Raw genomic sequence first — 22,608 nt, 5'->3', positions numbered from 1 at the left:
ATTGTCGTGTCTAAAAGTCTCGTAAGAAGCTGTTTCATACATTAGGTATGACATTGGATATCGGGTTACTTCCTGTGGGGTTATGTTGTATTATTGAACAACGTCGAATGATGTTTGGCCCAAGAATTATCCGGCTTTTCATTCATTTTGCACTTTAGTCGTGGCACAATGGTCTGATTCGTGCATTCGTTCATGTCATTGCATTGAGGGTGGCGGGAGGACGTGAATAACCGGTGGACATTGTTGCGCTTTAGGAACTGCTTGAGCTTGCCTGCTGTGAAAGCTGGTCCACGATCAGAAGGGAACTTCTTTGGATTCGCTGCAGCGAGATGGTGGTGAGGCACGAAATGTATGCGTCACACGTGTCATTTTTGTGGGGAAACGCCCAGTCATACCGCGTAGCGTGGTCTATCGCCAAGTGAATAAATTTCTTTGCGGAGCCGTATCTAGAAAAACAACCTATAGGGTCCATCGCCAAAAGATCGAAGGGCTGTTGTACGGGTGGAAGCGATTTAAGCGATTCGAATCTCTTGGTTTTAGGTTTCTTGCGTCGCTGGCGTATTTCGCAGTGTCGGACGTAGGATCAAACATCTGTGATGATTTCTGGCCAATAATAGTTAGGTAACAACCCCAGTTTTCTTTACTCCGACATGTCCGAACTGGTCGTGTGCTTTCCGCAGAAGTTCCAGTCAAAGCTTGTGAGGAACTACTCTTTGGCAATTCCTTTACGTGTCACGATAGTGACCCTGTTTTTAGTAGTGTACTTGCAGCGAGGGTGATCATCCTGGTAACCTTGGAGTACTGGTAACGAAATCAGTTGAACCACAGGACTCCGAGAAAATACGTCTGCCTCGATGTTTTCGCCGCCTTTTTCGTGTCGAATATTGATGTCATAGATAGACCGCTTCAGAGACTATCGAAACAGACGGCCCTGGGGATTCTTCGTTCTTCAGCCACTGTAGGGTAGCGTTATCGGTGATAACAGTGAATGGTCTTGAATGGAGATAGCAGTGCCACTTCTTAACAGCGTGGACAGCTAGGCATGCAAGCTCTGTTATATTTTAATTCGTGCGCTAGTAGCGTGCGCGAGTGATAAGTGACAGGGTGTTCTTTACTACCATCATCGCGTTGCCTCACGACTGCATCGATGCCGGCGTTAGATGCGTCGCTATAAAGTACGCATGGTTTCTCGTAAGAAAATATTCTTAAAGCTGGCTCTTCGGTCAGATGATTTTTCAGTTCCTCAAAAGCTTGTTCGCAAGAAGCGTCCCATTCCCAAGGTGTGTCCTTCTTCAACAGTTTTGTACATGGGAGAACTATATCACTGAAATGTGGTATGAACTGGCGGTAGACGTTGGTGGGGCCGAGGAAACACTGCAGCTCTTTCGGAGATCTTGATCTTGCAAGTCGTAATACTGCTTCTCTATTGCACAGTTTAGGCGATACGGTACCGTGAGACACCCTGTGACCCAAAGATTCAATAGAACCTTGGGCAAAGTGACACTTCTACTTTAGTTTCATGTTCTCGTTTTTTGGAACTTTCAGTAGAGCTTGGCGGTAATTTAGATGCTTAGAAAATGTGTAGGATGACAACGATATCATCAAAGTAATTACCGACGTTTTTCAAGTTATGTTTTCTTGTCACTGATTCACAGCTCCTTCGAATGTAGCAGTAGCATTCCTCAAACCGAAAGGTATAACAAGCCATTCATAATGGCCGTTCGGCGTGACGAAAGCTGTTTTTGGGATGTTGTCTGGATTCATTTTCACATGCCAATAGCCTGTTGTAATGTCTAATGTGTAAAAATTCGTTCGATTTTCCCATTTAGTCCAGCACATTGTCGATGAGGGGAATAGGTTGGCAGTCAGGCACCGTGACAGCATTAAGCTTTCGGTAATCAATGCATAAGCCAGTACGCCCTTCGCCTTTTTTCTCCGCGAGAATCACAGGAGCTAATATTGATAACAGGAATAATGATATTGGTTTGGAACCGCTATTCGTCGCTGCAACGCGTCCTGGAGCCACCGGTCGCTTTTGTGTCCGTGACGGCATGCTTTACAAGACGAATTATTCGGCTAAAGGCGCACGCTTCCTTCTGGATTGGAAATACTGAGAGCCATGCACGAAGATGCGACCGCTGGTCATTTGGGGTTCATCAGAACTTTGAACCGGATACAGGAGCGCTTTTACTGGCCCAGAATGCGAGAATGTGTCAAGCACTATGTCGCAAGTTGCGAACAGTGTCAACGCTACAAGCGCCCCTCGACTCCTCCGCCAAGTCTTCTCCAACCGCTGTCACCGCCTCGTCTACCATTTGAACAAGTGGGTATTGATATTTTAGGCCCATATCCACGATCATCTAACGAAACGATGGGTGATGGTATGTGTCGACCATCTGACCCGTTACGCAGAAACGGCGGCCGTGCCATCTTCGACAGCTGAGTGCGTTGCAATGTTTTTACTTTGATTTATCATTCTTCGGCATGGACCTCCCCGTGTGATCATTAGTGATCGTGGTCGTCAGTTCATTGTGGACGCCGTAGAAGAACTGGTTCGTCTGTGCAATTCGAAGTTCCGCCATTCACCGGCTTATCACCCTCAGACGAATGGGCTTGCAGAGCGTACGAACAGAACTCTGACTCACATGTTGACCATGTACGTATATTCGGACCACAAAGACTGGGATGATGTTCTCCCCTTCACCAGTTATGCTTACAATACTGCAACGCATGAGACGACCGATTACAGTTCTTTTTACCTCATTTACGCACGTGCACCGCTAAGCTGCATCGACACGATACTACCGTTTGACTTTCATAGCGACTATTCTGTCGCCAGAACGCGGTGTCTTGCCGAAGAAGCCCGGCGGACTGCTCGCCTTCGTACTGGGGCATTGCAGCGGCAATCGAAAGGACGCTGTGACAGCCACCATCAGGCTGTCTCGTACTGCAGAGGAGACTTCGTGTGGTTGTGGACCCCGCAACGTAAAGGTGGCTTATGAGAAAAAAGCTTTTACCCCAGTACACGGGCCCATTCGTCATCGTATATCGCTTGAGCAATTTGACGTACGTGGTGGCACGCTTGACGTTAGGTGGCCGTCGGTCATGCCGGACCCAGCTGGTACATGTTGCCCGTCTTAAGCGGTTTCACTCTACACATTATAAGTGATTCGGACTCGCCCAGCGGGCTTCGTCCGGAACTGGGGAATACAACGGGTATGAGCCAAGCGAGAAGAAGGGGAGGACGTGATTTGGTTGAGCCTACTGACGCCGTCATTATCTGATCATCAACCTCGCCCTGCAAATCAACATAATTCAACAGTACCCGTAACAATATGGTGAAAAAGTGTGACGCACTGCACCTTGCTTCAGAAGTAAGTCCACTTGCCTGATAATTTCCTGTTTGTCGGCCGAGGAGCATTAATTCGATAATCTGTGAATCGAGACGTTGTTGTCCAGGACGATACGACGTCGTTCATCCGCAGTACACCCGATGTCCCTCTGAGACTTTGAGGAAATTTCCTCGCAGTTGTGAAGATCATCCCTCAAAGCAACTTGTCGCGACGTCGGAAGGTCCGTGACATCAACGGACTGAAGTGGGGATGTATTCGCACTGAAGACGCACTTTCGATTTCCGAAGGGGGTGTACACAATTTCGATGCCTCGGAACAAAGTCAGAGTGTTCAAGTTCAGTGAAAGGTTGAAAAAGGAGGCGCTGTCCAGGCCTAGCAAGAATTCAGTCTTCATTTTTTGGCGAACGTGCCTTTCGACTGCCTGCTTTATCTTCCCTATTTCCAATTGTATGTATACGCGGCCCAAAGTGTTTGTTGTTGAAGCGACTTGTTGGACACTGATGCATGAATCGTTGAACAATTGCAGTTTGAGGTTTCTAAACACAACGTCACTCATACAGGTAGTAGTGGCTCCTGTACCGAGAGTTGCGTTCACCAAGTGTCTGTTCACAAGTGCACCAAAGCGTATTAGTGCAGCTTTGATCCGCTCTCTTCGTTTCCGTGGTCGTCAGCAAGAGCAGACACCATTTCGCGACGAAGGCACTCATTGGGCCAGTGTAGCCGATTTGACAAACCAGCAGAGGCACACTGTCGGCACTCACTGCGAGTAGTGCACATCGAACCTGCAGGGTTCCATCGTCGTGTAGGATGGGTATCCCGTTGCATGGGTTGCTGCTTCGACGAGTGTTAGGAAACAACTTTGCACAGAGACTACCACTTGGAGTGCAGCAGCAAGCCACTTGGCTCGGTTAAGAAGCGTCAATCCAGCGAGGCGCTTTTAGATCTCTTCAGGCACACCGTCGTTTAAGCCTCATATTATGTGAGCCAGGCCCGTAGCCAGGAAGTTTTTTCGGGGAGGGGGGCAGCTTGCTGAAAACCTTGTATTTCGGCAGGCTGATCGTCTTTTTTGATGTGCTCATGAAGCTGATGAGGTAGGTCCTGTCGACTAACTATGACGAAGGAGACATGGCGTCAGTGGGAACACCTGTTTATTCTAACGTTGGGACATTAAAGCCCAGACATTATTATTTTTTTATTCTAACCGTCCTGATCTTCCTTACTCGCCATTAAACCGTGAACCGTCACATACATATATGTATACACTCGAACCCCCCAATTGCGAAATCGCCGGGAATCGATTTTTGTTGGTTCTAGTGAGAATTTCGTTTTCATGAAAATAGAAAAACACTCATACCAGTTAATTCGCACGACCACAAGTTTTCAAAGAATTGACTGATATTGCACTGTTTCACGTTGCTTCGAAGGAGCATGGCGTCTCAACATTGGCGTATCTACCGAGGGGCAAAGTTAGGCGGGCGGAGCCCCCCACTTTCGACAGCGGTCGCTATCGGCTGCACAGTGGGAAACCAACAAATGTGGCGAAGTTTTCCTTCGGCACAGCAATCATATCATTCTATAATAAAATTTGTCCTACGTCTGTGCTGTGAAAATTGTCAGCCGTGGCTCAACTGACCACGCACTGTAGGCTCTCTCGAGTGCAAGCCGCGTATGCGATGCTTTCGCGCATTGCGCTCCAGCATTCCAAAGGCGGGTACCGCTGAGCACGGGCTCAATAACGCTAGAGCACTCTGCAGATATATTTATTCTGCTCTGTCTGGCCTGAAACTTACACCACCGACGACGCAAAGACGGGCGGGAACCGGTACACGCTTTGCGGACCGATGAAACGCTCTTCCTGTTTCAGGAAATTCAGTTTTTTTTTTTCATCGAAAGGGAATAGCGTCACCGCTGCTCTATAACCAAGCTGCTGTGGGACGATGAGAGTGCGGAAGTGTTGAGTGTTTTGTTAAGCCGACCTGGGAGAGCTAAAAAAGTTTCCGCTTTAGTTTCCGATTGACCTGCTTCGTCTTGTTTATCATATTTCCGCGCGCGCTTCTCGCTTCATTTTGATGTATTCGGGTTTCACTCGCAAAAACTGTAGCAACGCTCGGCGCACACCGCGTCGCAATGTTCCGGACACTTCGCGGTTGTTTGAGATCGTTCTGCTAAGACTATGCGCTGAACGCGACTAGTGAATTTATTCGAGAGCTTGCGCGAGCACTAGCGATATCGATGGAACGTTCGATGACATGTATAAAAGACGGCGCCTTCGGGCGATGATCAGATTATTCGACGACCGACCACTCATCTCACCGCTATAGGTGCACAGTGTGTATCGCTTGTATTTCGAGTTCAATTCCCGGGCACAAAATCGCCCAAATAAAGAGTTCCGTATATCCCAGTCTTGCTGCAGCCTTCTTCACCGTAACAATCACGTGACAATACGGTAGCTTGCAGCGAGTGGCGGCCTGCAACAAGGCGACGAATAAAGCAGTGGACTCGAGCACATTGGGAAGCCCAGCTTTCTAGCTTGCACGGCAAATTGTTCTACCAGAACTGAGAGGTGGTCAAGGTCCATAGTTTTCTAGACGAAGGAGAGTGTATTGACAGCCGGGCTAGTTAGTGTTGATTCATCTTGAATTGACTTCTACATCGCAAAATACTACTCGGACGGCAAAGAAGCACACACGAGCAGCGATGTTAATTTCTGTTTATTCGTCTCTCTCAGCAAGGATGAGTTCACAGAGTTGCATACGGGCAGAAACAGCTCAATATCGTTATACAACTGAAAATATTTGTTATATGAATCCAACTCGCCAACTGCCACTGCCTGTTTGAGCGGCGGGCAGCCTTTTTGAACTACGTTCAAAATAAGACACGTTCCGGCTATTCCGATAAAGTTTAGGAATTGTTCAGCATAGTAATGCACTGTTTATTGAGAATATGTACTTTTAACGACGCGCGATTTCATAGATTTGTAATGTCCCGTTAAAAGCAGGCGATTTTATGGCACGCGGAAAATTTTTGACGAATGGCGACGAGGCAATGGCCAGAAATATGCCACATTGAATATATTGTGTTCTCTTACTCTTTACGTAGTCATGCATAAGCGGACACTAGGCGATTGGTCATTTTCGCGTCATTTGCTGCGTCGCGTCAGGTGTTGTGTGCATGAGTAAAAAAATTTCGACCAGTCATAAACAGCTACCAAGCAGTGCGGAAGCAAACAATGCGGGGCAGGTTAACGTTATAATCGCCCACAATTTTTCAACGAAAATCGGTGCTAACACCATTAGCATAGGCGTATTTACTTGGAGGGGCCGGAAGGCTCCCGAAGCAATGTTTCAAGTACAAACGCGATGAGTATGAAGAATGTTCTACGCCTCTTATAGAACAAATTATTTCTTCTTGAAGGAAACTTATGGTTCACAAGTTCACAGAATAGGTAATGTAATAGAACTGTCGTAATAGTAATAATAATAATCAAAACGCACTAGAAACGTATTTCGACTAGCAGCAAACAAGGAAAAATGTAATGTACACAAACCTGAATACGTGCAATAAAGAGTAGTGATAATTAATGAAAGGAAAGGTGCACTCATTGCTACTCAGATTAAAAACGATATTATTAGTGAGCAGCTTTTAGACATTACAAAGTTCCATCGAATGATACGAATCTACACAACGGGAAGGCCGCCATCGACATATTGTTTTCATGCATAAAGTTGTGTGGTTAACCTACAAGGAGTGTTGCTTCTATTACATGCATAACACGCCTATGCATGGATGTCCCAGTGTATGCTACGTAGAGCTGACTGTATTTCTTTTATAATGTTATTAAACACAGCGAAGTACATTCTCCCTCTGTATATCAAAAATTAGATAGTTCAGCGACGACGCTATGATCGAAAGTGTGCGCAGAAAATATGAGAGTGACGATGAGATCGAGGAATGGAACAAAACGCAAGAAAGGCAAGAATGTTCACGTGAAGTTATTGGTGATTTTCACATCATTCACAATGTCCTCGCTGCCCCAACGACGACGATGCTTTGCCTAGCTATTATTAAGCTTATTAAGCTGCGAGGCTCGAGGCGGAGTGGCGTACCATCTTGTTCGCGAGTGGGTGGGGAAAGCCTCCCCCGCCATCGGCCGTATCTCTCTATTTCTCTCTCTCTCAATATATATATATATATATATATATATATATATATATATATATATATATATATATATATATATATATATATATATATAATTACAGGTGCAATTGTTTGCACATGTTTCATTCGATGCACGTTTTGATTGTATTGCACCTGTTGCTCTTGTGTTGCACCTAAGCACGTTTGATTGTGCTACACACTTATAAATAGTGTCTGTCACGGGCAGTACATTCATTCTGACGGAGGCTGGCCCACCAGCCGAACCGTTAATAAAACTACATTTTGTACGTGAGTCCTTCTTCTCACTCATCTATCGTACCGGACCCATCGATCTTCATACCCAAAGTACTATTCAACTATGGATTCCGGGAGGACCACGTCGAAATATATTTGATGGAAATTCCCAAAGGCCCCGCCTTCCGCTGTCGTCCTGGCTGACTCGCAAACCAAATATTTGTTCCAGCACTTCGACCCGCTATTGACAGGTACGCCAGCGTTTTTTTCACAGAGTGGTGCCGTTATTGCCGACATGCCTTTGCTGATGGGCCTCGTTCCCCTAACGACTTCTACATTGATCCCGCACATCGGAACCAACGACTTAACGAAGAAGAAAGCACGAGCCGTCTTCGAGAACTACACCCACATGCTTAACTGTATTCAGAAAGAGCATCCAGGACTACGGAATGTATACGCCACGCTGATCTTGCCGAGGACTGTTAACCATCGCTGTGGATGCAAGAACCAAAGGTTCATCCGCCGGTTCAACCGTGAAGCCAGCCTCTTCAACAGTCTTTTACGTCGTTATTGCAGACGTTCCAAAGTTGTTCAATTTGTTGACCATGCACTCGAATGGTTGGCCCCCGCACGAGTCCTCGCGGCGGACGGAGTGCACCTCAGCTTTGAAGGTGTCGCCCTCGTGCCGAGCCATGTCCGACAGCTGCGCTTCGAATCCCCGAGTCAAGCAACCACGGCGTCTTGGCAAGATTGTGCCCCAGCTTTTCAACACTATGTGCTGTCAACTACAGGTATGCGAGAGAAACCAACTGCCCAGCCGCCCGCTGGCCCTTGTTCGTCGCAGCGGGGCAAGGAACAGTGCTCGCCCTCCGAAAGATCCCCTTCTGCTGCGGGCACCACCGCCCGTGTGAGCGGTCCCACTGCAAGTTCTTCCGACGTCCCGTCCACCCTGGGCCGGGCTCCCAACGACGCAGGGGACGTCCTGCGGCCACCCGGCACCAACTGCTACTGTCCACGCCGCCACCACTCTGGGAGCTCCTGCTACGACGGCGGTTGATCCTACTACTCAGCAAAGGTACCCACTTCGAAAAAAATATTCTGATGCTGCAAAAGGCAACTCGGACAACTGACTCGTTTCAGCGCACAACAGTGATAACTATGCCTCGAACGTCTGTTCTAAGGGATTTCAAAAAATAAGAAAGAAAGTCGAAAAACGTGTTCGTTATGAACTGCACGCTTCCACTCTAGAAGCTTATCTTGCTGCTTCTATTCCACCTAGAGGTCTCAAGCTTTCCCTACGCCCTGCCACATGTAACCTGTCAAACAATGATGCAAAAAGGTGGCAAGTGACCTTACAGAAGGCCTCACTAGAACTAGTACGCATTATTGCCAATCACTACCGCTCATGTTTGAGGTCCCTAATGAACGAAGAGAAACAGCTCTGCAATCGATTGGAGCTTACTGCCCAAGAGGTGAACTCGCTGTGCACATTCGAGGAAAGGAAACGTAATGAAATATCTGCTGTCAAATGTAAGAAGTTGCGCCAGGACAGCGTGATGTCTGATTGCAAACCTGTGCAACTCCTGAAAAATTTCAGTAGGGCGCCCTCCCGCTTCCAAAGTGCGGCGTGTTCCAGTGATGTTTCAAACGTTGTTAACATATCGAGCTGTGTTCTGTCCAATGCAACCAAACTATGCAAACATATTTATGGGGAGGCTTGAAGAGCAATTTTTATGCAGTCGCCATTTAAAACCGCGGTGCTACAAGAGGTTCATTGATGACATCTGTATTATCGCGCGGTTTAAATTTTTGACCTGCAACGGGACACTTCGATGAATTCCAGCTACTTACCGACTTGGACAATTTTGCGCGCAATCTAAGGTTGAGGGAGTTTTTTCATGATAGAGCTGCTACTGGTGACAGTTCTTTGGAACTGCCGCCATCTAAACACTGGACGCCACCCTCGCAACGTGACAAATATCTTGACTTATATATTGAGGCTATTCAGCGCGATGTCATTCAAGCATACAAACAGAAAATTCCGTTCCATCGTAATGTGCGACAAGAAGAACTGAAGGCTGTTGAAACATTAAGAAAGCGTACCGACATCACTATCAAGCCAGCAGATAAGGGGGATGCCATTGTGGTTATGAACACAACGGACTATATTGAGGAGGCTCTAAGGCAGCTTAATGATCGTACATTTTATAGGCGACTTGATGCAGACCCCACAAAGGACTTTAAAAGACTTTTGAAAGAGAAGATCACTGCACTCTTCAGAGAGAAAAAAATTTGTGATAAGGCAGCCACAACACTGGTTCCTCTAAGTCCATCTACAGGCCGATTTTATATGCTGCCAAAAATTCATAAGCCAAACAATCCCGGCCGCCCCATTGTTTCAGCTAACAGAACGGTGACAGAAAACCTGTCTTGTTATGTTCACTCGCTAATTCGTAACATTCCAGCAACATTTCAGTCTTTCGTGAGGGACACGAACCACTTTTTGTCGGCAATTAATGAGATTACTGTGCCTAATGGTTCCTTCCTTGTAACACTGGACGTATCGTCCCTGTACACAAACATCCCTCATTCGGACGGCATCTTGGCGGTTGTTGAGACGTGCGACAAATTTTCCGGCGATAAGCCAACAGGCAGACTTCAGTGCTAGCTGCGATAAACTACGTGTTTCCCTTCTAAAACAAAAGTAGCCCGCTAAGATTATTGATGACGCTGTGGCACGCGTAGACAAGCTTGACTGTAAAACGCTTATCAACGCCGAGAGACGTCCCCGTAGCCTCAATAGCGCTAACCTTGTCCTCACGCATAGCGCCTCAGCGCCCAATGTGGAAGCAATTCTGAGGAAACATTACAACATGCTGACTCAAAGCGAACATTTAAAGAAAGTTTTTCCCGAGCCAACCCGCGCCGTGTATCATCGTTGCAGTAATCTGCAGGATATCCTCACGTCCTCCAACGTTCGAAACAACTACATTCCACACGCTGGTTGCCATCCATGTCACAAACCTCGATGCAAAGTATGCACTCAGATGACGACCTCCACTGTGGCTAAAAGCAGCGCCAATGGTTTTAGCTTGAAAATTCGTGGCGATTTTTGTGTGAGACAGATAATGTGGTTTATTTGCTTGAGTGCTCCATCTGCAAGTTTCAGTATATCGGTCAAACCGAAAATGCATTTCGCTACCGTTTCAACAACCACAAAGCGCATGTGCACTCCATGCTTCATTTGGCAATATCTAGACGCGTCGCCAGCACCGGACACACGTTTGAATCATTTACAGCGACTATATTGGACTCAGGATTTACGTCACATTATAAACGCGAAATGCGCGAGTCATTTTTAATTCACAAGTTCAACACGGTTTCGTGTGGCTTAAACGAGAACGCGGGTAGGTTGGCTAGCATGCTTGCCTAGAGTACAGTGCACACCTCATTGCTGGCACAAACTCGTCTTTGTCCCTATTCCTCTTGCCTATCAACTGTATTGTATTCACCATGCGCTCTTCACTTGCTGTTCTCAATGCACAGCATATTCCTATTGTTATTCGCAGTTTTATGCGCCTCGATGCGTAGCACGCTCCTATTGTTATTCACAGTATTGGGTTCACCATGCGCCCACCACTTGTTGCTCTCGCGCAGCGCGTTCCTATTGTTATTCACAGCGTTGCGCCCATTAACAGGTGTTTCTCGCACTGCAATAGACACCTGTCGCCCTCGATGCTCAGTATCTTTGTACCTGCTGCTCTGGATGCACTTTTTTGCACCGGTTGGTCTCGATGAACGTTTTTTTGTGTTGCACCTGTTGTGTTCTTTGCACCTGTTGTGTTCTTTGTACCTGCTGCTCTAGATGCACTTTTTTGCACCGGTTTGTCTCGATGAACGTTTTTTGTGTTGCACCTGTTGTGTTGCACTCGATGCACGTTCTATTGTGTTGCACCATTGTACCTGCTGATCTGGATACACATTTCTGCACCTGTTGCTCTGGATGCAATTTTTTGCACCTGTAGCTCTAGATGAACGTTTTTTTGTGTTGCACCTGTTGTGTTGCACTCGATACAGGTTTTCCTATGTTGCACATATTTATTTCGATGCACGTTTTGATTGTATTGCACCTGGTGCTCTTGTGTTGCACCTAAGCACGTTTGATTGTGCTACACACTTATAGTGTCTGTCACGGGCAGTACATTCATTCTGACGAAGGCTGGCCCACCAGCCGAAACGTTAATAAAACTACATTTCGTACGTGAGTCCTTCTCACTCATATATATATATATATATATATATATATATATATATATATATATATATATATATATATATATATATATATATATATATATATATTATATATATATATATATATATATATATATATATATATATTCAATGGTGACGAGGTGAACCGACGCTGTTTTTGTTTTTGTACATGGAATAACGGTGTGCACATCGCGAGCTTACCAGTCACGTTGACTACACTGGCGTTTGAAGGGTATCTTATGGTCTGACTCAACGTCAGTACTCTCGTTAGAGCGAACACGTCATTTTAATCGAAACTGAGTGCACGCAACGGTGTGATGATATGAATCTCATACGTGCCATCCGTTACCATATTCTTCAGGGGTCGCGAAACGCTTAAAAATAGCTTGCTCAGTCATAGAAGTACATATGTAATGTTCACTACTCTGTTATAAAGCCGGATCCTACACTGGAACCACAACTCACAGTAACTCGACGTGACGCCTTTATCATAGGAGTACATATGTAATGTTCATTACCTTGTTGGAAAATTAGATGAACAGCACTGCAACGACGATTTACGGTGGACCAACATGACCCCTGCATAGGATCTATTTCAAAAACAGTGCCGAGGCCTCCATTGGATCTGCGGTAGAACAACTGACTGCCACGCAGAACGCCTCGGTTCGATTCCTGCTGGGATCCTGATTCTTGTTTTTTGCATTCGTCGAGACAACGTGACCTGTCCGATTCATGACCACAGACTCACGTTCGCATACCTTCATGTCCTACTATGTCGATTTTGGTCTTTACTAAGCTAACGAGAAGACCACGAGAGCGCCCAGACGTAGGCGGTTGAGCAGATGATAGAGATGCTCATACTGCCTTCGGTTCACTAAGAAATGCTTCGGATTTACAAAAAGGCACGTTAGCGTTCACTGTTTGCGGTTTCTCAAAGTTTCCTGGCTTTAGCCACTAGAATCAATCCAAAACACATCAGTGGACTATTCAATGATATGGCACACAATGGATACCGAGATTTATGCACCTGACTGCGAGAAACTAAAGAAGCTCTATCTGCGTATATTTCTTGCCTATGTTCCGTAGTTGCTGAAATAATACCTCGTCATAAAGCAAAATAGATCACAACAGCTTTTTCACAACCAGGCCAGCTAAAACCTTCAATGTCTTGTACGCAGATCTTTGAAGCATTTCCATTCACCGTCGCCATCTCTGACGCTAACAACGACACCGTATACGAATGCCTCACGATGAGGAGAATCTGGCTCAAACCGGAAGAAAAGAAGGGCGAATATATTTCTTTTCTTCAAGGGAACCATGATGGCCGGAAGTGAGTAGTAGTTTTCTCCTAATGCAAATCTTAAAAGGTTGATCTTGCAGGAAGCCATACGTTACATAATCGTTGTCGTCGTAGTGCTGAGGCTGCCTTTAATGCACTGTGCAGTGCATTAAAGCTCGCCGTCAGGCCTTGCAGAGTGAACAAAAACAATCACCGTGATTGGGCCTCTACCTTCTAGCACGTTGGTCGGCCTCCTTTTCATCTTCTTAAGAATTTGCTAATTAGGGTCAATTGTCAGTGAAGGCCTTGCCGATTCAGACCATGCAAATTAGCGTACTACCAATGAATTGCTTTGTATATAATATGTGGTAATTAAAAACGGGCAAACTAACACCCATGTAATTAAGGCATTGCTAATTAATGCGCAGCTAATTAAGAACATTCTCAATGATCGCTCACTTCACGTAGCCACGAAGACTCTTCGTCGAGCAATATAGTTCTACGCTCCACATACCAACCGTATCGAAAAATTTCATATGACACGTATGACACATGTCCAATAATCTCGTGTCATCATACGAGAACACATCTGATTGATATGTGTTCATACGAGATTGTTAGAGCGAAATCTGTAACCAGGCGTCACACAATGCGAACTGCGCAACGAGTGGGTTGTTGAATGCTACCAACCCATTAAAAAAGCTCTGCCATAATTCTTCATCGTCATCAGCCACTGAACCAACAAACTGCACATAGTGCCTTGTCGGTACCACGGTTCTCCGCAGAATGACGAAAAATTGCACAGTGGCTGCCTCCATACTTCACAAAAATTTATAGAGTAGTAGGTTCCTCGCAAGCACACTTCTATTGGTTGCCAAGGAAGCCCATAAGGCTCCCGTGATCTATTTCATCAGGGTCTCAATAAAGTTAATTCCCTCACTCTATCTCTTTCTTATGTTAGCGTATATTATAAAGCGTAGTGAAAGAGTGAAATAACGACTGGGAGTCACACAATGCGAATTACGTAACTAGTGGTGCTTTAAAGTTTCCAACCCATTACAAAAGGCTCAGTCATAATTCTTCATTTTCATCAGTCGTCGCATCAATAAACTGCACATAATGCCTTACAGATAGTACCACGCTACTCCGCAGAATGACGAGTAATGTCGTGGTGGTTCCCAACTTCACAAAAATTGTGATTTTTGGCGTAGTGGGTACGTTGCTAGTATACTTGTATTAGTAGGCACAATAGAGTTTATAACGGGCTCTATAAACGCCGCTCTTCGAGCTTTCGCTGTGACTTTGCTGCGCTTTCCGCACAGACCTGGCGTTTTTTGGATACGAGGTATATGTGTCATATGAGAGGTCGTGTGATGAAATCCCGGCCCTGGCGTCTGCATTTTTTATGGAGGCGAAAATGTTTGAGGCCCGTGTACTTAGATTTAGGTGCATGTTATAGAACCCCAGGTGGTCGAAATTTCTGGAGCCCTGCACTACGGCGTCTTTCATAATCATATCGTAGTTTTGGGACGTTAAACTCCAGTTATTAATATTATTAATATATAGTGTCATATGAGAATTATCGATAGGGAAGCCTTGCGATGCCTAGCCAAACTTAGCAAAGACTTAGAGGAGCTTTTAGAAGCACACTGAAGCTAGGTGGGCTACAAGCTCCTATGTCGGTCCAGCCTTCCGCCACCACTCCACGCTGACCACATCTTTTTTTATTAGGCGTATTTTACTACTTATAGTTACGTGCACACACTGAACGTATTGTGCACAGACTGGACGTATACTGACTGAGGATCGTGCTAATAACGTAGTACGCTTGAAACGGCATTTTGTAAAATAATTCTGTTTGAGTGAACGCGCGCATAATGTACGTTATCAATCTCTGTGGCGATCCGTCTGAGAGTTCACAAAGCTTAACAAGGTTTGTTTCAATGCGTGATAGTTGATTGCATGAGAAGCAGATGATTCTGCGTCTAAATGTTGTTACATGCGCACAACATTTCTTTAACACAGTGTTATCTAATGCGACGGCCAAAGACTGTCTGTGTAGATTCGCGAGCAAGACTTTGATTTGGGCGAGTTGGTACATGCTTAGCTGGGGAAAAACAGTGCAATAAAGGACGAGGACGCAGGAACACAGTAGACTAGACGATCGCTGAACTTACAACTGACATCTTTATTGCACCTACCACTCGTTTTTACAACGCATCAATCGCAGTTGGATATACAAGGGACCGGAAAAACTACTGCTCAAGTACTGGCAAATTTTGTGTTTATTATGCTGCATACAACAAAAAACCTTGCTTTCAAATTCTGTGTATGTATGAATCTTACCAAAAACAAGTGATAATTTCTTTTGGCAAATTCAATGAATGGTTATTGACTTTATTATTCTTCCTTTCTAGGCGAACGGTGAGCTTTTATGTATTCGAGGGAACCAGCCCGGACACATTCCTCTTCACAGTGGGCTCAGGTAAGCTCGTAGTCGTTGTGTCATTATTAAGGACACAGTTTTTGGCATTTACGAGAACACAGGACATTTCAATCGTATCCTATCTGTATAAAAACTGCGATCATGGCCTTCCTAGTAGAAAGCGATGATGAAACAGAGAAGAGAAATGGTTTAAATATGTGCTTCGAATTGAAATTATTGTGCTGTTGCCATTTATTGAAAGCTTCAAGAAAAACAACACTGTGGTTGCGTTTCCACATGACCTTGCTCGACTCATGAAATAATAGCATATTAGATCTGACTGCAAATCCTTATTCCGCTACAATTTTCGCCATGTCTCTAATGAGAGGATTTAACGACACAGAATCGTACAACCAAGTTGTCACTGGCATGGCATGACCTACTACTTATCACTTTCTAGTGTGTTTTGCATGAGCCTGCTATAGTGCGCGCATTGGCTATACACTTGCTTTCCCGTGGCCTAGCTGAATCAATAACGCAGTCTTACATCCGTACAGCGTATTCTATACGACACATGTTTCGTTAGCCCATGTAGTCATGAATGTTGTCTTTACCTAACTATATAAAAAGGGGTACTTTATGAAAGCCTATGAACGATTTAGCATAAGCATGAAGATTGAGACATGTTGCGAGGAACTTCCCCATTAGCACAATGAAGCCGCGCAGAGTGCCAGAAAGTTGACAGACGGCTCTGCTAGTCTTGAAGTTGAATTTGATTCCACCGTGTGAGAATCTACTGATTGAGGAGTCATTTTTTAGAATAGGTTTCCCGCAGAAGCGAACATTTCACGCAATTCACTTGAAAACGCAGCGAAGCCGCAAACTCTTTGCACATCAATAACACGTAATCAATATCAAACAAGGATAAACAAAGGATATCGGTGCATAAGCATATAGAGTTACTGATAAGCTATAAATTATGTTAAATCTGTATATTCATGACTGTCTACTTCCTTGGTCGTCTTCACCTCCATATTTTTATGCCTTCTTATACTGAATCATTTGGTCTAGTTTCGTGTCTCAAGAAAAACGACACGAAAGTACGTAATGCCGGTATAGCTGCCCCGCTAGCCAAGTGACTGCGGCGTTGCCCGGCGTAACATGACGCCTCCGGATTAATCGTCGCCATGGAAGCCGCATTTGAATTAGGGCAAGATGAAAAAAAAAAGATATTTAGGACAGCTTCACTGACTTAACCCATTAAGGCCCAAGCAAAAACTATTCGTTGAATGTAATTGAAATTTTGCACACTTATCTAAGTACAGTAGACAACAACATGTGGCAAGTTTCATAGCGTTACATCTATTCCTTCAGAAGTTATGATACTGTACTTTAGAAAGTACGCTGGGCTCTTGCGATAGCAATGCAAGCTGGCTCGGCACACGAATAGCCAGCATGCTTGGCCCTTGCCATACTAATACAAAAGTTGTTTTGGCACATGCAACTTGTCGAAGCAGCGACGCATCATGCAAAGCGTTGAACCATACTTTTCGCAGCACCATTTCTATTTATCACAGACAGTGCGCTTCTACCGTTTTTCAATCTTCTTGTGAAATGCCCGTATGGATGAAGGGGACTGGCAGACACACTGGACACGGAAGACCTCTTGATATTTCTATTGTGTACACAGCACAGGTAGTGTCTTGCAAGTATGCAGGTGAATGACAGCAGTCGACGCATAGAGGGTCTGCTAACGTCCAGTAGGTAGGCAGATCCTCTATGCATTCAGTGCAGCAATGTTGAATTTCTGTGTAAATAGGTGCTTCGATCTCATTTTACCACGAATGAAAATTCTGAAGTTATACGCAGCTTGATTGTGGAGGTGAATCTCTCCCATGGCAATATTTCTCTAGCTGCTGACGATGTTTCGTGATGGCGCTACGTTTTTCTTTTGAGTTGATGATCATCTGCTTACAGAGCGTAGTGGCTCGACTGTGTCATAGTTCATCGCCATAGCAACTATGCTATTGTCTTTGCCCTTTACGAAAAGAAACTAGTTTCCCGGATCAAAACAGAAGCAGTCTTCCCGATTTCTTTCGTTCCATCAGGCAGAAGGCATTCATTCGCACAGCTGTCTGCCCCCTCCTCCTCAGCTGTTTGGGAGTGACAATTACTTCACCAAGAGGCTCTCGTATATCCCTGCCGGCATCTGTTGCAGTCTCCCGAGTCTCTAATGACCGTAAAAACGGCATTGTTCTGAAGAAAATACCTGGTTTTCTTTCTGAGACAAACTACAACGCAATGCACATGTAAGCTCCCACAAAGGCCCAGTGTACTACAAAAAGTACACCAACATTTGATTACCCCTCAGAGCAAAACTGTGCACTACAGCTGATTCTAGCGCTTTGCCGCGGTTATATTGTACCTTTTGAAGCACAATCAATCTGTTTTTTCAATATATACAGTGTGAAACCTTAAATTAATTGAGAAAACGTAGTAGTCGTCACATGTGTTCAACGGGCGCTCGTTTTCGAAAAGTTTAACAACTCGTAGCACAGAAAAAATTGACTTGAGTCAGTATGTTCGATTAGGAGTGTCTTGCTGCAACCTTTAGCATCAAAAATGCTAATCAGAAAAATTATAATATTGCATAGTGTATTTTCTATTCCAAAAAAATGAAGTGTACTTGGTAAAGTACGCTGGGCCCTAATGGGTTAACTTCGCGAAGGCTGATGAAACAGCGAACCGCTCAACGTCGCTTCATCATGCCTCTCTTTTAAACTCGGGGTGCGATGCAAGCCGTTCACGTCTAGCCTGAACTTCTCTCACTCGAAGCTCTGGATCTTCTGCCCTCCGGTCGAACTTGGCTCCGACATCTCTTGCGCGGGCTTCGGGATCATAACGAAGCCGTCGCTGCCGTTCACGCGCCAATCTCGTTGCGCTCCCGACGGGCAGCTTCTTGCGGGAAGCGCACCACTTTGCCCATCGCCGAACATTCGAGTTCGCCGGAGGTCATTAAGGGTAACTGACTGGATTCCAAGAGATGGCAAACGCGTGAGGGGGAGACAGAAAATTAGCTGGGTAGATGAGATTAAGAAGTTTGTAGATATAACGTGGCAGCAGAAAGCACAGGACCGGCTTGATTGGTGGAACATGGGAGAGGCTTTGGCCTGCAGTGGGCGTGGACAGGCTGATGATGATGATGAGGATGATGATGAACATTCGAGCGCGCACCTCTGCACTTTCGCTCTTTCGGACCATCTGTTGGGAGCGCACAGTCCCATTGGGAACTCCTACTCCCCCCTCTTCCCAACTCCACCAACCCACGCTTGGCGTCCGCTCCCACTCTCATTACTCCCCACCCCACCCCCCCAATGCGCTTGGCACTTCCACTCCCTCCTGTCCACTACGCTGCCCATGTGCTGGCGCTTGCTCCGCTGGGATGTTCAGGCTAGTTATAGACAACTTCTTCATTTTTAGTAAACCGGAGGGGCATAGTGGGGCTTCCCCGGTTTCTGTGGCACATACCCTCTAGAAGCTGCCAGCCTTGTTACGCCGATAGTCCCGGCAAAACCTCGGCCAAGAAGAGCTTGCTTGCTTGCTTGATCCATTTGTTGGTTCGAACCCACTAAGGGGGATCGGCCGTGAAACCGGCGGTTAATTTTTTTTAATAAGGAATGAGGAATAAATCAATTGCCGAAAGAATAAACGAAAATTTAAGAATGACTTGTCGATATGGAATAAGGAGAAGAGTAATACAACAATATAAGAAACAATGAACGATTGAAGGGAATTCTGAATACTAAACTTTGTTCAGGAGTAAGTTAACAAGGAATTCGTCGTGTCTCACCGAGAAATTCGCATAGGGCTGAGCAGACGCTCCTGTTGCCGAAGCCAAGAGAAGCCACCCCAAGGGAAATAATATTTTGAGAATTCAGATTAATTCTTAAGTTTCTGAATAGAATTTCGAAATTATTTTTTCTGTGCCTAATGAATCGACGGCAGGTAAGCAAAAGTTGATCAATATTTTCAGATTCCTGGCTTCATTGTTAAAAACGCACGTACTTGAATTTCATCGTTGTCAACGCATCTCCGTTTGTCAGACTTGGCCCAGAGAATCTATTTCTGTACGCGTTGTTTTGTAATATTATTCCTACAGCGTACAATATCAGCATTAAAATTTCGAGGAATTACATATGTGCATGGACATAATGGTTATACAAAAAATGTAAACGGCAAGAGCAAGAGTAATTAAAGAAAAAGACATTGTGGCAAATGAAAGGCTTATGACATTTTCTCGTCAGTTTAGTGATTTGCTTCTAGCATGTAATGTGCATAGCATTACCTGATATACCCGAGATAGGTTTCCTTCTCTCGATGGAAATTTATTGTGAACTCACCCCTTTATAAATTAACTTATGGGGCACGATTTGCAGAACCAGCGCAGTTGCTAAAAGAGACATTGTAGTACACGTGGCGTGCTTTTAATTTATGAAGCTAAGTTGGTTTTTCATTCACCTAAACGAAATTTACGCGATGGTCTCTTTAATTTGCCCATTCAAACCTGCCCTTATTTTATCTGCAAACATGCTACGAGACATGTGCACATTCGTAAAACTAAGTTTTGTTGTGTTATATAAGGCTGAGTGCAATCTAATTATATTCAGCATTCTATAACACTGAATATAGCGAGTGCTCGTATTTCGATTGACCACGTAAATTACGTATTCTGGTTTCTTCAGATGAGGCACTTTCAAGCGAGGCGAAATTCCACTACACCGACTATGAGAACTGCGCTGTCCTCGACATCCCGTACAACGGACGCCGTAAGTACGACGGAAAAAATGTTGAACCTCAGCGAGGTCATTCTAACATCGGTTGTATGACTCGCTTTTGCAACCAAGAGAAAACGTTCACGATGAAATGTTTCAAGTGGCCAAGAGCGGGTGAAGAAGGAAAACTTTAATAATATCTGGTGTTTAACGTCCCAACCACGATATGATTATGAGAGACGCCGTAGTGGAGGGCTCCGGAAATTTTGACCACCTGGGGTTCTTTAACGTGCACCTAAATCTAAGTACACGGGCCTCAAACATTTTCGCCTCCATCAAGGAAAGCTTTCGCTGTAAGAGAACTAATAATGTATGCTCCATGTACAACACAACGACATGAAGATACGCGGGTCGCCGGTAAAAACCCGCGTGTTCCATTTATCACCGAAATCCTCTTTCACGCGCTATGTGCTCGTCCTATATCACTATATGAAAATTTCATATCCCATACTGCTTTTTATCATTAGAGTCACTTTCCAGCGACATTTCGACAAGGAGTCTTTGTCTTCAGAGTAAATTCAGAAGTGTTGTCGCTATCGCTAACATACTATCTCGTTCCTGTGGAATATGAGAACCACCAGTGGATATAGTAGAGTGCGCCGGCGATAAGGCTGCGGAATGCGTTCAGAACTGAATAGATAAATTACAAGGATATGAGACACACTTCAGGCATATTTAGCATGCGTAAAAGAAAAAAAAAGAATATCAAGCAATCAGCAATAGAATAATGTAGCAAAATAAGGTATTGCCTATTCGAAGGTGGCACATTTTATTTTTAGAGAGAGAGAGAGAGAGAACTCTTTATTTAAAAGCACAGGATTTCGCCGGCATATGCAAAGCACTGACTTGCTACTCTGCGTGGGTAAGGGGATTGAGGACTGAATGACAGGAAAAGAGATAGAAAAAAAATCACCGTCATATCCTTGAAGTGAATGACGTTAGAGGAGCTTGCTCGGAGATTATCGGGTAACGCGTGAATCCTCCGTACACATTGCCCTACCATGATATATGGACGTGACAACGTCGTTATATATACATTAGCCCTCTTCGCTTCGGCCTCCCGGGCTCTCACCGCAGAGTCTTGGCGGCGAGCCCCAGTTGCTGCTGCGTTGCGAGCCCATCGCGCTGCTGCCCTGGCTGGGGTATTCATGCTGCGGAGCGGCAACGAAGAGTGTTCACTTAGTGAGCTCCCGGCGGAGAGAAAGGAAGCGCGCCCAACCAGAGGCGCGGCCCTCGAGCCGTCACCTAACCAGCGCATGCGCAGAGCGTGGTGTGTGCCGCCTTGAGCGGCGCCGCGCCATGTAGTGAGCATTCTTGAAATCACCGGAGAGAGCGCGCAGCTGCGCTCCTGGCGGGACCAATGAGAAGTTGTATACACGCCGGCGGCTACGGACAAGGCGCGAGCATAGGAAGCAAGCTCCTAGAAAATGACATAAAATGTTAAGATAGAATAAAAAAAAAAACAGACTGCGTTTTTTCTCTTGGGTGGGGACGTGCGCTGAGGAGTCTCTCATTGCGTGGTTTCAAGGTGCAACTAAAGTTTATTTTCAGATGGCCTTACCTTCGGCATACTGCTCAGTGATAGGTCTTGATTAGTCTGCTAAGTACTCAATAGTGCATTGATTTTAAAAAACAATGCATTTTTTAAATGTGTGATATCAACCGCTAAAATGAAATTGGCCATTCAACAATATTGAATCAGTGCAACAGCGAGTTTTTTGTTACAGTGATCGAAAACAAAAAAAAAATATCAACATGTAATAATACTAGCATAGTAAACTGGGTTGGTGGGTACCAATCGGTCATAAATAGCGCAGCATTACCATGCCGACTAGGAACACTAGCCTTTCTCGCTCTTTGCAGGCTTGTGTGATAGTTTTGCGCTCTTTATGATGATGCATAGCATCTTACACTGACGAATAAAAGTAAGGCTCTTCCGTTTGGGATTCCTATGCCAACGCATGGTAAACTCTCGGTCAACTAGAACGTTTTCCTCTTGAGAAACATCTCTGTAGGTTTCTGCACGCCTCTGCGCGGCCAACTCGTAAA

General features: G+C 45.1%; 1 long non-coding RNA gene across 1 annotated transcript in view; it reads left to right on the top strand.

Annotated features, from left to right (window-relative positions):
- LOC119395842 (uncharacterized) overlaps positions 1 to 20,553 on the top strand; it is a 79,026-nt gene extending 58,473 nt beyond the window's left edge. The window contains exons 2-3 of the long non-coding RNA XR_005184339.2: positions 15,720 to 15,787; positions 20,470 to 20,553. This is a non-coding gene — a long non-coding RNA (uncharacterized LOC119395842). The remainder of the gene's footprint in view (positions 1 to 15,719; positions 15,788 to 20,469) is intronic.
- The last annotated feature ends 2,055 nt before the right edge of the window (positions 20,554 to 22,608 follow it).

The sequence above is a fragment of the Rhipicephalus sanguineus genome, chromosome 6, assembly GCF_013339695.2.
Source record: "Rhipicephalus sanguineus isolate Rsan-2018 chromosome 6, BIME_Rsan_1.4, whole genome shotgun sequence".
NCBI lineage: Eukaryota > Metazoa > Arthropoda > Arachnida > Ixodida > Ixodidae > Rhipicephalus > Rhipicephalus sanguineus.
Note: the sequence above shows the minus strand (reverse complement) of the source record. Positions and strands in the feature narration are given on the sequence as shown.